We start from the raw sequence: 21,693 nt of genomic DNA, 5'->3' as shown, positions 1-21,693 counted from the left end.
CGTAGTTTTTGGAGACAGTGCATAGCAAGGCTACAAAGGTCTTGTTGATCATGACTGTGCAGTTTCTGAAGGCAGTGCGGGGTAGGTAGCAGGAAAATCAGTTGGGCATATCTACACAAGTTTGGAGAGTAGTGAAGCCCCGAGTCTCAGTGTAGTGTAGGTTTCCGGCAAACCAAAGGGAGGCTGAATAATTGTGCTTGAGAAATGTGCAGTTCAGTTTGGCCATGAGGCAATTTTTGTGCAATTCCGAGAGGTAGATAGGCCTGCTCATTTTCGGGATTGTGCAGTGCAGCTGACCTGGAGGACAACCTCAAGCACTGCGTGTTTATGGGCAGCAGAGCAGGGTCAATGAGGGTTGAGACTACGCAATGCAGCTCAGTCAGGGTCCAGTTGAAGGAGGTTGTCCAATCGGAGATATTTTCAGGAAAATGGCTAAGTGTGGGAGGTAAGTGAACTAGTGCAAACTTGACATTGTGATCATAGACTTAGCATACCTTGACAACAAGACAACACAAACCAACAAGACAAAACATGTGCTCAGTGAGACTGTCTTAAATCTAAGAGCGAGAAGTGTGACACTTGAGGTAGACCGTTGGACGACCGTGAGGACACTTGCATGATTGTGCTTAAAACTTTATGTGTGAGTGCGAACGATGTTCACAGAGTGAAGAAAACTCATGCACACAAAGACAAACCTTCAAAATCATCAGAACAAGATGCAAGCATGACAAAGAAATCCATATGCCAAAAGGATGACCGCTGGTCCAACAAGCGATAGGAAATACGCATAGAGGAAACAAATGGAATGACTTTTAGTGCTTGCAACCATGCATGTCATTGAAGATAGAAAGATATGATGTTTATCAATAGTACTTCAAGCTACACTAAGAGATGTATTTAAAAAGGATGAGCTTTTCTTACCATACTAACCCTCCAAATGGTTATGCATTAGACAGAGTTTTCATGCTGTCCCGATCATTTATCATAACTCAGTTCCTTGGTCTTTCTCCTCAACTCCTTGAGAGTCATCTAGCATGTAATCTTTCCTTGTGGGCACTGTGTAGAAAATCCTGTAGATTCACAAGCTCATGCAATGTACTAAAGCACATGACAAGAATATACTTCTACTTTCAACCAACAGAATCCAATAGATCGATGAAAACAATATGAACAAGAAGAATATAAATCAATGGAACATAATACAAGAAGTATCTGGGGAAAGCCATTGCTAAAAACCCCACTATCTGTATTGCATATATTACAAATATGAGTGAATATACAAAGCCTGTTCTCACTAGAAAAATTCCGCACAAATATGCTCAACTCTCTCAGCTCACAAGCTAGCTCAAGCTAAATCCTTAGCCTATTCAGCATCTCTCCAAGCTCCTAATATCTTGAGTAATTCCTAGGATGAATAACCCGTATTTAAAGGGAATTCATGCTTCCAAAACTGCTCAATCCAAACATAGGATCAATCTCTAATGCATGTATGATATTTACACTCCAGTAACTAATACCACTGATAGTACACTATCCCTACACTCTAGTCTCAACTGGGTCTTTCTCCAAATTGACATGCATGAGTTTCTCATGAGGGAATCTTCAGTTAACTCCAGTAGCACTAGTGGATGCATTAGTGCACCAACTGACTGTTAGTCCTCTATTAGTTCCAAAAACAATTTAGAACTAATTTAACTGAACTTAACTCAGTAAACTGGGTGATCTAATTTCCAACTCAATTTAAACTCATAATGGACCCCTAAAACTTAGGGAGAACATATTCATGACTATAGAAAGACTCCCAACTCGAAATTCCTAAGCTAATTAAGTTAATTAAAATTAATTAACTATTTACAAGTTGCTATGAGAATAGAATTCGATTTTAATTCTCAGTTTAATTCAAGGGAAAATTAAACTGGAATTTCTTGTTGCCATTTCTCAACACACTAAGAGATACACCTGCGTAACTTCAACGAGCAGTGACTACTATTGGGGTGATGTCTTGGGAGGACATCTACGCAGTTTTAGTGGGCAGTGACTGCTACCGGGATGATGTCGTGGGAGAACATTTGCGCAATTTCTGAATGCAAGGAAGACTAGACAGTTGGGACAACATTGCGCAGTTTTGGGATGCAAGACACTACTACGAGATGGGCCCTTGGAAGGACACCCTTGCATAGTTTTGTACGCAAGGAAAGCTAGGAAGCTAAGGGACAATAATGCACAGTTTCTGGAGACAATGGGTTCTGGTTGAGGGGAGGACACTGGAGGAAATCACTGTGCAGTTATTGATGCTAAGCGAGGTTGGGGTCTTTGTGCATTGTGCAGTTCCAGCAGGCAAGGGAAAAAAATTGAGGGTTGCAGAAGTGAAGTGTGCAGTTCCTGAAAGCTGGATGAGGCTAAGTTTCTAGGGAAATCCATAATTTGGCTAAGTGTGGGATCAGTGGAACTGATGTGAACAGTGAAAGAACTTGACTATGATCACACACTTGAAAACTTAGTGATACAACATAGACCATGTAGAACATATAAAACATACACTGCTTGATGCAACAACCTTAGTGACAAGAGTGCGTGAAGTGAGTGTGAAACATGTCTATGTAATTAGAAAAACTCATACGCACAAAGTTTTCCGCTTGAAGCAGAGAAAATTTCCCTTTGCATGAAAAACGATAATCCCCATGCCCAAAGATGAGACATGCTGCATAAAGATGAACAACTATTAATATCAAGGAGGGGGGCTTGAGATCATCAACTTACCAATAAGTTACCAAGGAACGATCGATCACAGGATCCACGGTAGGCTTCGAAATCTGCATGCAAGCCAAAATTTTGGAGGGTGGTTGTAGCTGCTACAACAACATCATACTTTTCATCGCTAAGACTTTATGATTTTGCATTGGAAAATGGTATTATATTGGAACATTCAGCTAATTATTATCTGCAGGGGAATGGTCTTGTTGAATCCACAAATAAGAACCTAATCCGCATCATCAAAAATACCATATTCTCTTAGCAGCGAAACTGAAACTCAGCTTTGGTAAATGGTTTATGGGCCGACTGAGTCATGCCAAAGCCCTTTCTGAACACCTCCCCTTACTTCCTAGTATATGGAAAAGAAGTCATCCTCTCGCCCAACATCTACTTGCATGTGATCCAACTTTCGTAACAATCCCAAGGCAATCCATGCTTATTAGTGCAGTGTATGATGGACACCATTCACAAATTACAGGAAGAAAGGTTGAAAGAAAAAGAAAAAATTTCACTTCATTAGAATCGTATCAAGAGGTGGTTCAATTTGACAAGATGTCTGTAGGGAATAATAACTTCAGTATGGGTGACTTAGTCTTGAAGTGGGAAAAATCCCACGAGGACAAAGAAAACAACACTAAGTTTCAGTCCCTATGCATTGGGCCACACACTATCCACGAAAATCTTGGCCAGCACACTTATCGTCTTCAATCACTTGACGGGAAGATCGACTCTCTCCCAGTCAATGGCCAAGACTTACAACACTACTTCCAATGAAGATCTAAGTTTGTGCCCTACACTGTATACATAGTTTGTTCTTTCTTGTTTGTTTGAATTTTGTTTTGTTTTCGTCGTGTGAATAAGTGTTGTGCATGAACACATTGTGGCTACTTAATATGTGTGTCGCCCAACTCTAAAGAGTCTTGTGACACTTCAGCATTTGGCTAACCTTCTATCCATATTCCTTATGTTGGTTATATCTTTTGGTCGATGAAGTTCCAAGGGAAAATATGATCTATCCTAAGGAGAGTTTTGGTCCAACTGTGAACTTGTGTCTACTCAAGAAACCTTATGCCCATAATTGGTTTGTGTTTCGGTGTTTTCATGCTTATCCAATCAGTAGAAGAGGAGAAGGGGAAAAAATTGGAATGAGCAAACCTAAATCAAAGGTATCTATATGTGTCTCTGCAGGAACAACCTCTTCTGCTCTTAATAAGTCGAGATCCCTCTTCTGCAACAAAATAAATGTGTCGATGCACAATCCTCCTTCAAATAAATAAATAAAGGTGAAGGAAGAGAAAGGCTTCCTGCGCAGAGAGGTGAAGAAAGCAACTACATCAGGGTACTACTTATGCTCGCTGGAAGCGGAGCAATGATTGTGTTCCTGTGTGACTCCAATGGGGTATTGTCCAAGCCTGCAGGCAACAAAGCAACACCAGAGATGAAAAATTATACTCTAAAAATCTCAAGCTCGCGAGCTACACTACCCTTCACAACTCGAAACATTATGATATCGATGAATCTTATGTTGTGTTCAATCGAGAAGGCATAAATGGGACCATGTGTATTCATGGGGTAAGTGGCAAGACCAAAGTAATATGCATGATGCACCAATACTCCCTGAAGAACCAATGCCCTACATAGAAGAAGTTAACCAAGATAGAGAACCTAGAATTCTACCAGTGTGTCGCCAAGTGTTGTAACTGCTACAACGCCCTCAAAAATTTTGGCTTACACTCAATTTTGAAGCCTTCCTTGGTATTGCATACTGTCATCACAAATACTGAAAATCATTTCATGAGATTTCTTGAATTAGATTGCTGACTTTTGCAAGTTGGGTTAAACGTCGACTTTCAGCATGATTGGCGGTCACACAATGTGTAGAAGCCTATTATGATGGTTTTAAGGGCATATTTTTGTGTATATGAGTTGTTCTAACTATTTAAACATCTATTACACTCATTCACAAAGTTTTGAGCACTGTTGCACAAGTGTCGTTGCGCTCATCCCAAAGTCTATCTTAAGTGTTGCATATGTCGTAAATGGTCATAAAGTGGTCACACAAAGGGAAATACATTTTTCTTGTGTCTTAGGTGATTTATGTTGTTCTGTCGTCAAGTATTCTAAGTGTGAGATCACATTTGAAGTCTTATCACTGTTCAGATTAGTCTAATCGGTCTTACACTTAGCCATTTTTAAGAAGGCTTCTCGAATAAGAAACTTGGCATCATCCGACCTCCCTGAACTGTGCACTACATAGTTCCAAACCTCTAGCTAATACATTTCCCCTTGATACTGCGCAAAACATAGTTCTTGTCTCCCAGGACTGCTGCACTGCACAGTTCCTATGCTCAGTCTCTGGCCTCGGCCTCTAGGATTGTGCAATCATTACTCCCAGCCTGACTTTCATTGTGCATTATGCAATCACAAGTGTCAAGCTCATCCACTAAGCCTTTGAACTGTGCAATTTCATAGTAGCCATGCCTCTTGTGCTTTCGAGAACTGTGCAATGTGTCCTCTCAAGCTCATCCCCTCATCTTGTCCCACTGGCTCTCAAAACTCAACATGTCTTGTCCTGTAGTCTTGCCTAAACTATGCACTGTGTAATCTCAGAGCTCATGCCTAACCCCTGTCTATTGGAACTATTCACTGCGTAGTCATTGATCCCTCTCTCCTAACTTGTCACCTGGTTTTGAGTCAGTTAATGGATCAAAATGCATTATCTTAGACAAGGGGGTTTTCAAATTGATGTTGTCTTGTCATGAGTGAATTGCATATATAGTTACTCTATGACACCATGGAAAGATGATGAAGAAGGATGAAGGAGGGAAGCTTGCTGAAAGACACAATTATAGTTGAACACACAAGCTAATCAATTAAGAAAAGAAAAAGGGACATCATTTTTTGATCGCAACTCAAGACTTAAGATCATTGAAGATTCCTTGTCACCAAGTCATACAGAGGTGAAAAGAAGAAACAGACACTCAACACTCAGCAACAGTAGTAGCTTGACATTGCCACATCATCAAGCAGTCCATGTTAGTAGTGTCATTTCATGTCATGTCATTAGTAGTCACATGCCACATCTTGTGGCTAATAATGTAACATATGTTTTAGAAATTTATTGTAAATTGAAAGTCCAAAGGACATGTGTGGAATACGAAGAGTCACGTAAAGTTGAAAAGTCATAGAAATTCAAACAATCATGAGGGTAGTCAAAGAGTCACAAGGAAGGGGAAGCATCACCCCTTGGTTATATATACTCCCTCATTCTATGAGCAAAGGAATTTTCACCTTGGCTCCTCCCGCAAAGCATTAGAGAGATAAGCTAGTTCTTTAGGGAGTAAGGAGTGGCTCCAATGCTCCACTACTAGAGCTAGTGATGTACATTGTAAACATGTGTCTTGGAAATTTTACTTAATAACATAAGCCTTCAAGGCCATCATGTTCTTCATGCATGGATTATGAATGTTTGTAATACTATTCTGTGGATGTTTGTACTTCATGTTTTCTTTCACATGTGCTAAGATAGTTGAACTATTTCGGTTGTTTTAGTACTTATCTTATTGAGAATATGTTGTAATGGTTGTTATTGTTGTCCCAAATTTATGGACTATTCGATAGGATATTAGACAAACATTTCTTCATTTGTTTCTTGTAACGACTGTCGCATCCTCTGTGGACTATTTCGTTGGATGTTAGATGAATTATTTTGGTTCATGTGTGTCTCTTCTTGGGTGGTAATACTACCTCTCCCTTAAAGTCTCACTTTTCTCCCCTCTCCACAGTAGAAGAACCTTGACACATTTACAAATGAACACTCACCAAGCACACCTTCTTGCTTTTTGAAGGCACCATTGCATCCCTCTCTCTTATTAACAATTAGAGCAAAGGGAAATATTTAACGATTCAAAAACCGAGCCTTTATATTGGATGAGACACCTACGCCAACCAGTGTGAGGTCTAATTGGGACTTCATATCAGGAAGATCCCTTAAATATTGGTGGTTCAACACCGTCAACAGGTGGACAATTGGTGGTTGAATAGTGGATGGTGGTGAATGATGTGAAGGGGTAAGAGCAGATAATTGAGAAAATGGAGGAAATTTCATAGACATTTATAATATTTCAAATAGAAGACCAAAATAAGATAATTAAATAAACATTTAAAGAAAATCTAATTTTACACATGATGCCTAGGAGGGGGAACATACGTTCACCCTAGGTGGGTCTGGATCCTTCCTTGGTGTCACCGTAATTTATAAAAAAATTAAATGAACACTAAAATTATACTTAAACTAAAAGAATCTATATTATAGACTAGAAATATATGATTTTTTTTGTATTGAGAGATATTTTTAATTCACTATACCTAACTATGTAGTACATTGTTGTAGCAGCTACAGCCACCCTCCAAAATTCTGGCTCGCATGAAAATTTTGGAGCCTACCTTGGATCATGTGATCGACCATCCTTGGTCACTTATTGGTAAGCTGATGATTTCAAGCTCCCCTCCTTGATCCTAAGAGTTTTCTGTGTTCTCATCTTCATGTCGCATGTGTCATATTTGGGCATAGGTGTTGTTATTTGTCATGCAAAGGGACTATTGTCTTGCTTCAAGGGAATTTTGTGTGTATGAGTGGTTGTCTTCACATAGACATGTTTCACACTCACCTCACACACTCATGTCACGAAGGTTGTTACATCAAGTAAAGTATCTCTTATGTATTCTAGATGGTCTACGTTGTGTCACTAAGTGTCTGTGTGCGATCACAGTCGAGTCCTATCAATGTTTACATATGTTTCATTGATCTGACACTTAGCCATTTTCCCAAGAAACCTAGCCTCATTCAGCATCTCGGAACTGTGCACTTTTCTTCTGCAACCATCAAGATTCCTCCCTTGCCTGTTGAAACCCTGTAATGTGCAGAGACACCAACCTCCCTTGTCTGCTGAAAGCCTGTAGCCTACAGAGACCCCAGCTAGCACTGCTCTCTAGAAATGTGTAGAGCAGTCCAGCTGCACTGCACTCAGAAATTGCGCAGAGGTTTCCCCCCAAGACCCTTATCCCACAACAGTGCCGTAAGCCTCAAAACCGTGTAGTTTTTCCCAAGTTGTCTTGTTTGTCTTGCATGCAGAAATTGTGCAGACGGGCCTCCTAGGGCCTCATTCTGACAATAGTCATTGTCTACTAAAATTGCGTAGATCTACCTCTCAGTGACTATAGGAAAAGGTGACATGCTGAAAGTGCTTCCAAGGAGTTGAGGAGAAGGACCAAGGAACCAAGTAATGGAAAATATTAGGACTGCATGCAAACTCCGTCTGATGCATGATCATCTTGAGGGTAAGCATGGTAAGTAAAGAACACCTTTCGAAGTACACCTCTTAGTTGAGTTTGCAAGACTGCGTGTCATTTTCTTATCATCTTGTCCTTAGTAACATGCATGTGTGCAAACACGAGAATTCATCTCATCTATATATTCTACACGTCTTGCTTCATTTTCACTTGTTTGAATAATAGTCGTCTTCGGCATGTTGATTGATATGTCGTGCTTGCGACCTCATTCTCGTGATGATGAAGGTTGTATTTAAGTTGTGTTCGCTATGTACAAATCTATCACACTCATACATGATGTTGTGTGCATTGTCGCATAAGCGTCATCGCGGTCATTCAACAATCTATCGCAAGTGTCGCACTTGTCGCTCGCATCGTGAGTCAGTCACACTAAGTATATGTTGTCTTGATTGTTTGAGGTGTCTTGTCATCAAGTCATGTTGAGTGTGTGTTTGCAAGGTTGTGTATGCACAAGTTCACTCGCTCACACACTTAGTCATTTTGCTGAAATGATGACGACTGGATCACCATCCAATAGTCGGACCTTTGCTAAGCTGAATCACACAGTTTCAACCCTCAATGATCATGTACTGCTGCCCAAAATTGCGCAGAGCTTAAGGCTGTCTCCTAGGCAACCTGCACTGCGCAATCCTGGAATCGATCAGGTCGACTGTCACCCAGAACAACGCAAAGTTGCTCAGCAAGCCATTTCAATCTACGCTACCCACAAGCACATCAACTAAGCCTCTATCTGGTCAACCAAAGATTTTGACCGGCCAGTGACCCCAGGACTCACTCCCCCAAAAAATTGCACAAAAGCTGCAAAGCATGCCCGCTTTGCTGACTAAAGAAACTACGCAGACATGCTAGATAGACACCGTGTGTCTGTCACTGTCTCCCTCAAAAAATTGCGCAGTTTTTCTAGCCCGTCACCCAATCAGTCGACCTACTACTAACTTGGAAAACTCCGCAGTTTTCATGAGCAGTCTCCTAGCTGTTCAACATCCTGCTCAGTTTAGAAACTGCGAGGGGATGTTCAGCATGCCAACCTCCCAGCAATTGTGCAATTTGTTTCCAGCAGACTCCCGCAGCTCGTTACGAGCTCCCTAAAAAAATTGCACATTTTTTCCCAGCAAGCCTCCCGCAGCCCGCTCCTACATCCCTGGAGGAATTGCGTAGTTTTTGCTACCAACCCCCTCTGCTGCTTGTAGTTCTTCCCTAAAAAATTGTGCAGATATTCCCTCCAGCAGAGCCAGATCCCACGAACAGTCACTGTTGATCCGGATTTTCCATCTCAGTCTCCGAGTGAATTCTGTGAAATTTTCACCGGTAGTGCCCAGATGCCACATCCCGGCTTGAAATATGCCTTGTGTAGTTTCAAGAGCCTTTTCCTCTCTCTCGATCACCTACATCTGGAGGCGAAATATAATGCATCATGGTAGACTAGGAGGCTTATGGATTTATGTCGTCTCGTCATGAGTGATTGTATATATAGGTACATGGATAAGAAATGATGCGACGACGAACGAGATGAACATGGAGAGCACATGCAAGGAGATTTGTTCGTGAACGAACGAATGAAGAACGCATGCGAGGAGATTTTTTTGCGAATGAATAAACACGTGAAGCATGCCAAACTACAAGCGAAGGAACAACATTCACATGCAACATTAAGCGAACACCAAGACCATCGAAGACTTTGAACTCCTTGCCATGCGAAGGTGAAGTTATGATACACCAAGAGCACATCCATCGCTCAACAACACTGTAGTTTGACATGAAGACCACCAACAACATGAACATACCAACACTGTCATGTCGAGTCGTGTCATGATTTATGCTAGCCACATCACTACTGTGGGTCATACTGTTGTAAATCAATGAAATGTAACGTGGAAGTCCAAGAGACCCACATGTAATCCGAAGAGTCATGTAAAGTTGAAAAGTCATGAAAGTTAAATAGTCATGAGGGAAGTTGAATAGTCACAAGGTCCAATTTCACCCTTGGCTATAAATACCCCTCATTTGTACATGCAAATGACTTTTCACCTTGGCTCCTGCCACATAGCCTTGAGAGTTTGTCATATTTTCTTTGAGAAGCGAGAAGTGGCTCCAACGCCCTGACTACAGGGTTAGTGATTTATGGTGTACCGATGTGTCTTGGAACTTTAGCTTAATTCAGAAGCCTATTAATAGGCCAGCACCTTTTCGTATATGCATTGTAATTTTTTGTAAGACTATTCTTTGGACACTTGTAATGCATGTTTCTTTAACTTGTGTTAAGACAATTGAACTATTTCGGTTGTTCTAATACATATGTTTATGAAAATGTGTTGTATAAAGTTGTTAACATTGTCTTTCTCATGTGGGTTGCCTCGTCGAACACTAGACATAACCATTCCCATAAACTTGGTATAACGACCGTCACACTCGCACGGACTACTCCGTTGAGTGTTGTATGGGTTATTCCTTCTTGTGTGTTTGACTGCCGCATCCATGTGGATTGCTCCACCGAAAGCTGCGCATGTCTTGTTGTGTTGTGTGTCTCTGACAGATCTGGGACTTTTCCCTTTCGACTGGAGACTCACTTCCACCCTCTCCCTCTGCGATGAAAGAACCTTGACACAAGTAACACTAGAACTCACCAAGAACAAGAACGTCATTGTTCGAAGACAAAGCAGACCACTGTCACGTGCTGACAAGCAAGAGCTAAGGCGTATCTTTAAGATAATGGAAATCGGGCCATCAAACCGGATGCGACTCCTACACCAAACAGTGTGAGGTCTAGTCGGGACTTGATACCGGGGAGATCCTGTGAATGTTGGTGGGTCCAACACTGTCAACATACACTAAAAAAGCAGGTGGCATTGATTACAACATTGGTGGCTGAAAATGGCATCAATGCATTAGTAGGGATGGGTGGAGTCCTATTAGGGTGTAACAACTACAAGATATATATATAGTCAAAATAATAAACTCCTCCACATAGTTATGTTTCCTGTTGCCCTCCATCTAACCATAACATTTCTACCCCACAAGTAGTGCATCTTTGAGGCTAAAGTGAGCTTCCATGTGGCATTTGTTGGTCAAGCTTTGCTACATATTTTGATGGTCCAACCCCACTCGCAACGTTAGTTGTTGGTGGCTCCTCATGTGACGATGCACCAAGCTACCATGTTGCACTGGCATGCAAGTCAATGTGGATCTTATCCAATAGGTGCCAACAATGCTATCCATACCTGGAAGATGTCGGGAAGTAGGTTAAGCCTTCATCTAGGTGGACGAGGACCTAGCGTTGGGTTGCATCTAACATTTTTTCTCTCTTGTGCAGACCCATGAACAACTCCCTGAAAGTCCCCCATGTCAAATTAGTTGACATGGAGTCCTAGTTGAAACTCCACCAATAACTTCCTTAAGAAATATAGAGGTACCTCCTTATTATTATAGGAAGGTTTGTCAAATACCATAAACCACTTATCCATTTGATTACCTAGAAATGCTTGGTAGGTGCATCAATCCATACAAATGCATTTTTTGTTGACTAGTAAAGGTTAGTTGTCTCTTGGATCAATAAACAAAGACAACAAATCTTGTTTAGTAATGTCAAGGTCTCTCATTTGGTATTTATTTAGGGAGTTTCTATAATGTTCATTCATTTTGGCCCTGTAATTAAAAGCATTGGTTAATTGGATTTGGGCATTAGAGATGGATAATACAATTAAGATTGATAACCTTGCAAGAGACAATCATGAGGGCTCTCTCGTGTTTTTGAGATCATGAATCAGTGACTTCAATGTAACCAAGGATGCATCAATTTCATCATTTGGATTTCTTAGTTCTTTTGGGTTTGGATGTTCTAAATTTTTGTTTGGTGACGGCAGGTTTGGGTTCTAAGTAGGTGTTATAGACATTTTTGTGCCTCGCGTCAAGGAGCAGGAAATGTCGATAATTACAGGGATCCTCGGTCCCTAAACATGTTGTTCTTACCCCTAAAAGAACAAGGTCATCAATCAACAGCACTTCCAATCAGTTCTCCACCTGAAAACACTTCAGAACAGGCTTATTTTGGATCATGTCAGCTGCTTAACTGAGCTTCTGCGCTGTATTGCAACTGTCCCACTCTGTACCTGCGTTGGAAGTCAAAAACAATGAAGGCTACCTGCGCTGGGCGAGATTGGCCAAGTGGCACAGTCCTCCTGCAAGGTGTCAATTGCCCAGGAAGCTTCCAAACTGACACTTGGTTCATCAGATTCGCCTTGTGATGAGTAAGAGGTACTTGATCACCATGTGTAACAAAGGATCTCCAAGTGGACTCAAGAACTGAAGATTAACTGAAGAGGGAGAGGACACTAGTCAGCTCTATGCCAGCCTCAAGCTGACTCATCCTCTCTTCTTCTCTCCTATATATAGAGCTCTTCTATGAGGTCTAAGGAGGCTGGAATTTTGTATAAGCAAGGAGGTGCTGTTGGTATACTGCCAGGATTATTGGGTGATTGTTTTACTAGAGGTGAAGAAGAGAGTTCTTGCTGCCGAGGAGGTGCTGCTGGATTGGGGCCAACATCATTGGTTGTAACTTCCTCTGGAACCCTGTTACTTTCTATCAATAAAGTTTGCATGTTCTTCTATATACTTGTTTTACATAGATGCTTTTGTGTTTACATGTATATTTGATGCAACCTAATCCATGCTTCAATTATGATTGCTTGTATCTCGTAGTTTGCTCCCTTTTGTTGTGCAGATTCTGTGTGTAGCTGGATCGGCTTGGAGAGTAAAGAGCTGGGAACGGGATACAAAGCGAGAAGGACAAGGATCGACTAAGCGCAAGACACCAGGTTGGTTGATCCTCTTTCTATTCTCTCTGTGCTTTCATAAAGATGAACATGAAAACTTTGTCATTCAGTTGTTGCTAAAGTCTGTCACCTTTAGAAAGGGTTAGTGTCATCCGCATCGGATACTTTTCCCCACAACAAACTGGCGACTCCACTGGGGAGATCCTAGTATCTTGTTGTTGTAGTATTTTGCTATTCATTTCTTGAAGAAAGGAGTACCGAATCGAAAAGCTTTTGACTCTATCAAAAGCGAAGTAGAGGGTTTTTGCTACTCTTGCTCCTTTGCTGAGCAAATTCAAGATTTAAAGAGCTAATCTACAGATGAATCCTTACTCTTTGTGATAGATCTTTATCCTCTTGATCATCCCTTAGCCTGTACTTAACCCATAGCATTTTATTTCAGTCAAAACAGTACATTTTTGAGCTTTTTATGACCCGGAATTCTTAGCAGACGTAACTCTCGTAAGTCAGTGCAGGCTGTCCACAGGCAGTCTGCATTACAGCGCAGGTGCTCCCTTCGGGAACTGCGCTGAGAGTCAAACTGGTGAACTAGTGCCTGCGCTGGTCCAGTTAGCCTTAGTCTAGCTCAGCTCTTCCTTTGTGTCTTGGCCCTGTTTGCACTTGTTTTTGGCTGATTGCTTGCTGGTTATTGTACTTGCTTTAGACCACTTCTCCTTGACATTATTCCGCCTCAGTTGTGTGATGAAATTGTAAACGTTCTTTCAGTATTTCTTGTTTCAGTTACAATTTCCCATTGTGAAAAGCGAACCTAGTAGCTGTGGCCTCTTAGATCCTGAGCTGTAAAAGTATCTTTGTGATCTTATGAGTTAGTGTTATTACTGTTCATGGCTGTTTGAGTTTTTTTTGTTTTCACTTTATGGTTTGAATTCATATATTTTTAGTGTAAAACAAGTACCTGTAAAGCGTCTTTTCATTTAGACAATACTTGTTTGTTTACGCTTCAAATTGAATTCGAAAGTCATACAACAGTTTTCCTTTTGTTAGCATCAACATTAAAGGAAAAGAAAAGAAATACATGCATCTTGCATCTGCATTTTGATAAGTTTGGGTGTCTGATCTAGGAGAAAGTGCATTAGTTTGTGCTTTGTGCTCTGTGTGGAAAGATATTGTTTTTCTCTCCCCTCAGTAGTTAGGATTTTCAAAGCTAAAAAGATTGTGAAAGCTTGCTTATCATTTTAGCTGCATTTAGGAATTTGTACCAATACAACTCGTGGTGATCCTGAAAGACAAACTGTTAAGAAAGATCAACATTAAAATAAACTCAATTTACATAACAATGCTTTGGAATTTAACGCAAACATCTAGAGGTCTAGGTAGAGACGTGTTCCGGCGTCGTTAAACATAGTGACTGTCGATCTCTACGAAGGTGGGTGATTCCTCCTGAGAGTCGGTGGCACTAATACGGACTTGTGCTCCCGCGTACCGTCGCGTATATTGGGAGACCCCTATAGGCTTTTATCCTTTATCCTTAGGAAGCCGTGTCGGTCGCCCTACTGATCGCGATGCAGTGAACACAGCATTCACGAAGATCGACCACCCGTACCGTAAAACGTATTCTGTGGTTTCGCGAAAGGTTTGGCACACCCTCTGCCTAGATCTCCAGAGCAGTTTCTTTTGGCCTTTTTCAAACTCTATAACTGAAAAAGTCCAACCGAGCATTTGTCACTTCGGGCTCGTTAATATATCGAAGGCGACTAGAGTCATCTTTAGCTTTTTCTCGACTCTTAAAACATGAAAAAGCAAGTTTGTGTCTAAAAGCGTCGTTAATAAAATTTATTTTAAGCGGAATAATCATCACCCTTCCCTCGTTGATCTTCGAAGTTAGTCCACCACAAGTGGAAGTTCCTGTAAAATCGCTAAGAAATCTATTGGATAGACTAGATATGTCTGAGCAACCGTCGACATCTAGGACTGTGTCGTCCGACATAGCAGCAGCAGAGGCTCCTACTGCTACTCCAACGATGTTCGCTGGTATACCATCTGTCTCGGCAAGTTGTCAACAACAAGCCGGAGTCCCATCAGGGACGATGACATGGTTAGTTCCTATTTCTTCGTCCGGATTATCATCTGGTATTTCTTATGTTGAAACTCGCCAAATTGATCCATTTAGAGGTCAACCTGGGCAATCGATCCCCTTGAGTTCCGGATTGATACCATATGGGGGGCAGTATGCCTTTTCATTACCTCCTTCGGGAGGATGCCCATCCGTGAGTTCACAACAAAGTTCAGGTCAAACTGGAATTACATCCAGCAGTTGGGTACCAATACTGCCTCAACAACCAGGAGTTGTATATTCTATGCAACCAGTCCACCCTGGGTCGAATGTTACCACTATACCTGGTATGGCGAATGTGTCGCAAGTACAAACGCCACCTGTTGTAATACAACAACCTCTTGGCTCAGCAACTCAATCACAATCTCAGGGTAGTGCCTCCTTATCTGGAGCGACTCAGACTCAAACAAGTACTGTGACTCCTCATCCTGGTCAATCATCCGGTATTGGTCAACAGCAGATGGTCCAACAACCAGAGCTGCTTCAATCTCAACAACCGCCTTTCCAGCAATCATATCAAGGACCTGAGCAACAAGTCTTTGTAAGTAATGGACAACCATACTATAATGGTTACGCCCATCAACCTTGTCAAAGTTGTCAGCATTATGCTGGTCTGCAAAGACCCATTGCTCAGGCGATACCATCTTATCCTGGATATGCTTCGCCTAACCTGAATCAACAGTTGCCCTTTGTAGCAACTCTAGAATTACCAGATCTAAACCGGCTGACGAATGATCCAATTGCTTATGCCCCTTGGTGGCCAGCGATTCCACATAAACTTCCGTCAGATATTCCTAAATTTAATGGAAATCCGGGTGAAGACCCGTCGAATCATGTGATGACATTCCATCTATGGTGTTCATCGAACACCCTGAATGATGATTCGATAAGACTTCGCCTCTTCCAGAGGACATTGACAGGTCCAGCGGCTAAATGGTACATTGAATTGCCAAGAGCCTCTTTCGACAATTTCAGCTCCTTAGCCACGACTTTCTTAACCCATTTTCAATTACCGATAAGGTATGAAACAGGGACGGAACTCCTTACCAACTTCAAACAGACAACGGCCACTCACATATCTGATCATATACATGAGTGGCGACGTCGTCGTAGAATGGTAAAAACTTACGTTCCCGATCAGCTGTTAGCTGAATGGTTTATAAAGTCATTACTTCCGGCTATAACGGAAGATGTGGCCAAGGGAGGAGTCGTAACAGAGGAGCAAGTCATTGCTCGTGCTCAATATTTAGACTTAGTATATACTCAGTCGGGCACGCTCTACGACAAAATACCTGACGCCCCTAGACCTGAATTTTCAATTCCTCCCCCTCCTGGATCGAATACTAACTCTCACGCCAGTAATGGCGTGACTGGAAAACGCAAAATTTCTAATCAAAATGCGAATGAAGAACTTCTTACCTCAGAAGTAAATGCCATGTCGACCGACAAAGGCAAACAACTGAAGCAACCAGGGGGCAAGAAGAAAAAGACAGGAAGAAAAAGGAAACCCCCGACAGGGTGTCATATATGCGATGAGGATCATTGGACGAAAGATTGTCCACATATAGCTGAAGTTAAGAAACTCTTCAAGAGTTCAAAAACCCCAGCAGTATTGACTGATCCGTTTCCTAATCCAGGTCAAAATATGGTTGCTAATCAAAATGCTTCCACATCCCAAGTGCTTATGTTGTCTACCTCGAAGCAACAGAATAATGCTTTGACAAGGAGTAAAGATTACCGGAATCCACAGCGGTCGAATAACAAGGCTGATAAACAACCTAGTAGTTCGACAACAACTTTGAACGAAATTGTGCCGCCCATCGTTCCTAAGCCAATAATAAACTCGCCAAAGGGAGTAGTACACAAATCGACATTTAATCCTCGTGCAAATGTAACACAGGATTATAATATAATAGAGGACCTGGCTCAATCATCGTCCGCTATGTCGACACCTGAGGTAGTGCAAAATTGCACCTCCCAAGAGCAAGCTTTATTATCAGCTATAGGTGAGATTGGCCCAATGGATTCCAATCTTGTGGCCTTTGATCATAAAGGATATGACCCTCAGTTACCAGCTCAACTAGCTTTCCTTATTCAAGTGAAAGCCCTCAACAAAACTGTTCATCGAACAATTATTGATGAGGGGGCATCTACATGTCTTATGTCAATGAGTTGCTGGAAAGAATTAGGATCACCACCCTTGTCAAAATCATCAACGACGTTAAAAGCATTTGATGGACGATCATACACTCCATACGGGATTTTAAGTAACTTGCAAGTTGAACTGGGGGGCAAAACAGTAGGGATTGATGTTGAAGTAATTGATGGAAACCTCGATTACAACATCCTATTAGGAAGGCCTTGGATCTATGCCATGGTCGCGGTTGTGTCGACCTATTTCAGGAGGATTGCATTTCCCTCCCAAGAAGGAATTACAATCGTCGACCAACAAACTTTTCTCCCCAACAGTTCACAAGTTACAGGAAGCATTCCAATGATCCATGCAAGGAATCATTTTTTCCAAGATATCGGAGTAGGTTTCCTAAAAGACCCTGCCTTAATGGGTACTTTCGCCCTACCGCCTCCGAGTAATCTGGCGGAAGTGGCCACTGTGGAAACCTACAACATGAAATCTAATCCAATCTTCTGGTTGGATTCGGAAGATTCCTAGATATTTTGTCGGCGCCGAGGATAGTTCCTATCTCAGGTCAACCTCGTTAAAAAAAAAATGAAACAAGGAGTCATGAGGATAGTTCTCGTACTATGTCAACCTCATTAAAAAATGAAACAGATCCCCTTTTCAAAATTCAAAGGTAAACCTTCATTCCAATCACCAAGTTGAATGCAATGAAGCTTGGGGGGCACCCTCCTTTGACATGCGTTATTATGATGCTGGGGGCATGCAAGATCCGAGCAGTTTTAGCACATAGTTCATGCTCGTTAAAAAATAAACATAAGTTATGAGCAATCTTCCCCTAGAGTTCAAGCTCATCCAGAAAAAATGAACCGGTAAATAACCTTTTGAGATCGTAAATTCATCAGCCATAAGAACCTTCATCGTGTTTTCATCCATCACCTCCACCGTTCATTTGGCCGATCATTCACTTCCATTTGTGTGTTTACCTCTTTTGAGAAACAGCTGCGAAGAGTGATTTCACCTAGCCATCCTTGTGACACTGCCGTGATTGGAAAATTCCAACCTGTACCTGGAATCTGTAGCTATCCCTGTTTATCACTCGTTCCTCAAAAGACGAGTCTTCTTTCAGCTCTTTTCACTGACTCGTAAAATATGAAAAGTTTGCCGAGTTTTGGCCTTCCAGCTCGTTAAATGACCGGAACGCTATCCCTCCTCTAAATTTTAATCTTTTTGGACCTGAGGGATTATTACACAAAAGGATCGAGCGCTTGTCTTGTTCGGCTCGTTAAAAGTACCGAACAGCCATCCCTTCTGTATTGTTTTATACTTTTTCGGACTTAAGGGATTTGCTGACGAAAAAGGAATTATGGAGTTAACTTTCTGTACCTTTTTAGACTCTCTAAAAATGAAAAGGACCGAGTTTTCTTTGTCGTTAGACTCGTTAAAATGATTAAATAGCGACAAACTTGTCTTTAGACGAGAACGAGTTTCCCTATCGCTAGGCTCGTTAAATCTTAGCGATGGGCTTGCCCGAAGGGCAGGTTATAGAACAAGCATATGTTATCCTCCTCAAGCTTGACAAAAATAAAGAGGTACTGGTCAGAAATGACTGGGGAAAAATTGGGAGAACATCAAAGTTTAGAGGTAGCAAGTCACTCTTGAACATGACACTTTTCCTCCGTATCACATCGGGTTGGGTTGTCTCATTCACCGGTTTCATCACCATGGTCCTCGCCACACCATCCATTCGGGGTAATGCTACCGATCCATCGCATCAGTGTCGTTATATGTTCAAGAGGGGTCATTCAGAAAGTGTCAACCGTGTCCCATCCACTACCATACATTTTCCTTCATCCATTTCATGATCGCCACCCTGAATCATATGTCACAGTTTGTTTCACCTCCACTAAATCATTAGCTCTGTTCCGTGTCATTGATGTGGGATTCATCAAGGTCCTCCTTTGACGGATCACTTCTTGTCGACTTCAGCTCATTATCCAAGAAGTCGATCTAGGAACACCCCCATCAGTACTTTGAAGCTTGCATGCCTCAATGGCAAGTTTCTCACTTCCGGCGACAGGTATACATCAATGACCTTCGACCAGAAGATTTTGCGTGGCGTTCGACGCCAAGTCCTTTATTCACGCCACGTGAATTGTACTGCCGTACCTTGAGGGTCATCGTCATTATTGGTGATTCCTCTCGCGCTTGTTAACGGTTTTCATTATTGACCGGTAATCAAGCGATGTCTTTCCATGTTCGACTTCAGCGTAATTCTCACATGGATCGACTTGTACTTAGAGTGAAGATCGAACGAGTTTGAAGACCCCGGATCTAGTTTCATCCATCCGGGCTGCGATATATATTCAGGAAATATAAAAGCATTTGCCATGTACATCATTGCAGCAGATGATCATCCTCCTCAAAGGATGATAATTTTAGCGGAAAATTATCAGTCTGTCTTCAGACGATCGTCTGTCATATGTACCAAAATGTATTTATAGAAAGCTGAGCATGGGAATACCCGCCCCAGCTAGATCATGAGAATAATGATGAATGAAAGATAATGTATTGTATTGTATTGTATTACAGGGCACTCTCCTCAGCACTGGAACGAACTTCGGACCCTCTAGCTAAAGCATTTCCCCCGATTAACGGCCTCATACTTTAGGGGGCAACTGTTATAGACATTTTTGTGCCTCGCGTCAAGGAGCAGGAAATGTCGATAATTACAGGGATCCTCGGTCCCTAAACATGTTTTTCTTACCCCTAAAAGAACAAGGTCATCAATCAACAGCACTTCCAATCAGTTCTCCACCTGAAAACACTTCAGAACAGGCTTATTTTGGATCATGTCAGCTGCTTAACTGAGCTTCTGCGCTGTATTGCAACTGTCCCACTCTGTACCTGCGCTGGAAGTCAAAAACAATGAAGGCTACCTGCGCTGGGCGAGATTGGCCAAGTGGCACAGTCCTCCTGCAAGGTGTCAATTGCCCAGGAAGCTTCCAAACTGACACTTGGTTCATCAGATTCGCCTTGTGATGAGTAAGAGGTACTTGATCACCATGTGTAACCAAGGATCTCCAAGTGGACTCAAGAACTGAAGATTAACTGAAGAGGGAGAGGACACTAGTCAGCTCTATGCCAGCCTCAAGCTGACTCATCCTCTCTTCTTCTCTCCTATATATAGAGCTCTTCTATGAGGTCTAAGGAGGCTGGAATTTTGTATAAGCAAGGAGGTGCTGTTGGTATACTGCCAGGATTATTGGGTGATTGTTTTACTAGAGGTGAAGAAGAGAGTTCTTGCTGCCGAGGAGGTGCTGCTGGATTGGGGCCAACATCATTGGTTGTAACTTCCTCTGGAACCCTGTTACTTTCTATCAATAAAGTTTGCATGTTCTTCTATATACTTGTTTTACATAGATGCTTTTGTGTTTACATGTATATTTGATGCAACCTAATCCATGCTTCAATTATGATTGCTTGTATCTCGTAGTTTGCTCCCTTTTGTTGTGCAGATTCTGTGTGTAGCTGGATCGGCTTGGAGAGTAAAGAGCTGGGAACGGGATACAAAGCGAGAAGGACAAGGATCGACTAAGCGCAAGACACCAGGTTGGTTGATCCTCTTTCTATTCTCTCTGTGCTTTCATAAAGATGAACATGAAAACTTTGTCATTCAGTTGTTGCTAAAGTCTGTCACCTTTAGAAAGGGTTAGTGTCATCCGCATCGGATACTTTTCCCCACAACAGTAGGTTCCATATTAACCAATTTCCGTACAATTCAATATAGTGATTATGTTTAGGGTATTAATTTGGGTGTGCTTTTCCAGTTTTAAACTAAAAAATAAAACTACTAGAATGAGTAGGTAGACTCCAAATACTAGATATGATATTAATTTGGCCCTCAAATTTGTTCCGTAATCAACAAATTTTCTCAATATCTCCCAAAAACATGTCATGAGGGCCCCAAATGGTAAAAAACGGGGCTATTGGTATATAAATAAAAAAATCTAACAAGGAAATGTGCATATTCTTAAATACATGTGCATGTTCCTATAATACATGTGCATTCTTACTAAGAAATACCTATCACTAAAATGTAATTTTATTTAATTTTCAATACCTATCACTAAAATGTAATTTTAATAAATAAGAAATACATATATACCTAAATTTCATAGAAATAAGGTTTTATTATATAAAAATGATATCAATGGCGGGAAGAGAGAATTTGTCCCATCGGTAGAGCTGGACTCCACTGTGAAAAACGCCTTCCCGAGTACGAACGTGCAATTTTTGTGTATAATTTATTCTCATCATCATTTCGTGCATTCTCAAATTTATGATGCAATTGCGACTTTTTTTTTAAGCACATTCAACATTGGCGCTGCAAGGATTTCCACGAATCTAAATCAGATCCACTACAGACACCACTCACTCTGCTCGATCTCATTCTCCCTCCATTAAATAAAATGATAGCATTTCTTTAATTTTTTAAAAATAATTTTGATGTAGGAAAAATTGTAAGTGATATTATGATGATAGCAAAAATGGGCACAGCGCACAAC

This window comes from Pinus tabuliformis, chromosome Q, assembly GCF_031772625.1.
Source record: "Pinus tabuliformis cultivar Carrire ecotype Pingquan chromosome Q, CPIR1, whole genome shotgun sequence".
Taxonomy (NCBI): domain Eukaryota; kingdom Viridiplantae; phylum Streptophyta; class Pinopsida; order Pinales; family Pinaceae; genus Pinus; species Pinus tabuliformis.
This window is presented reverse-complemented; position numbering follows the sequence as displayed.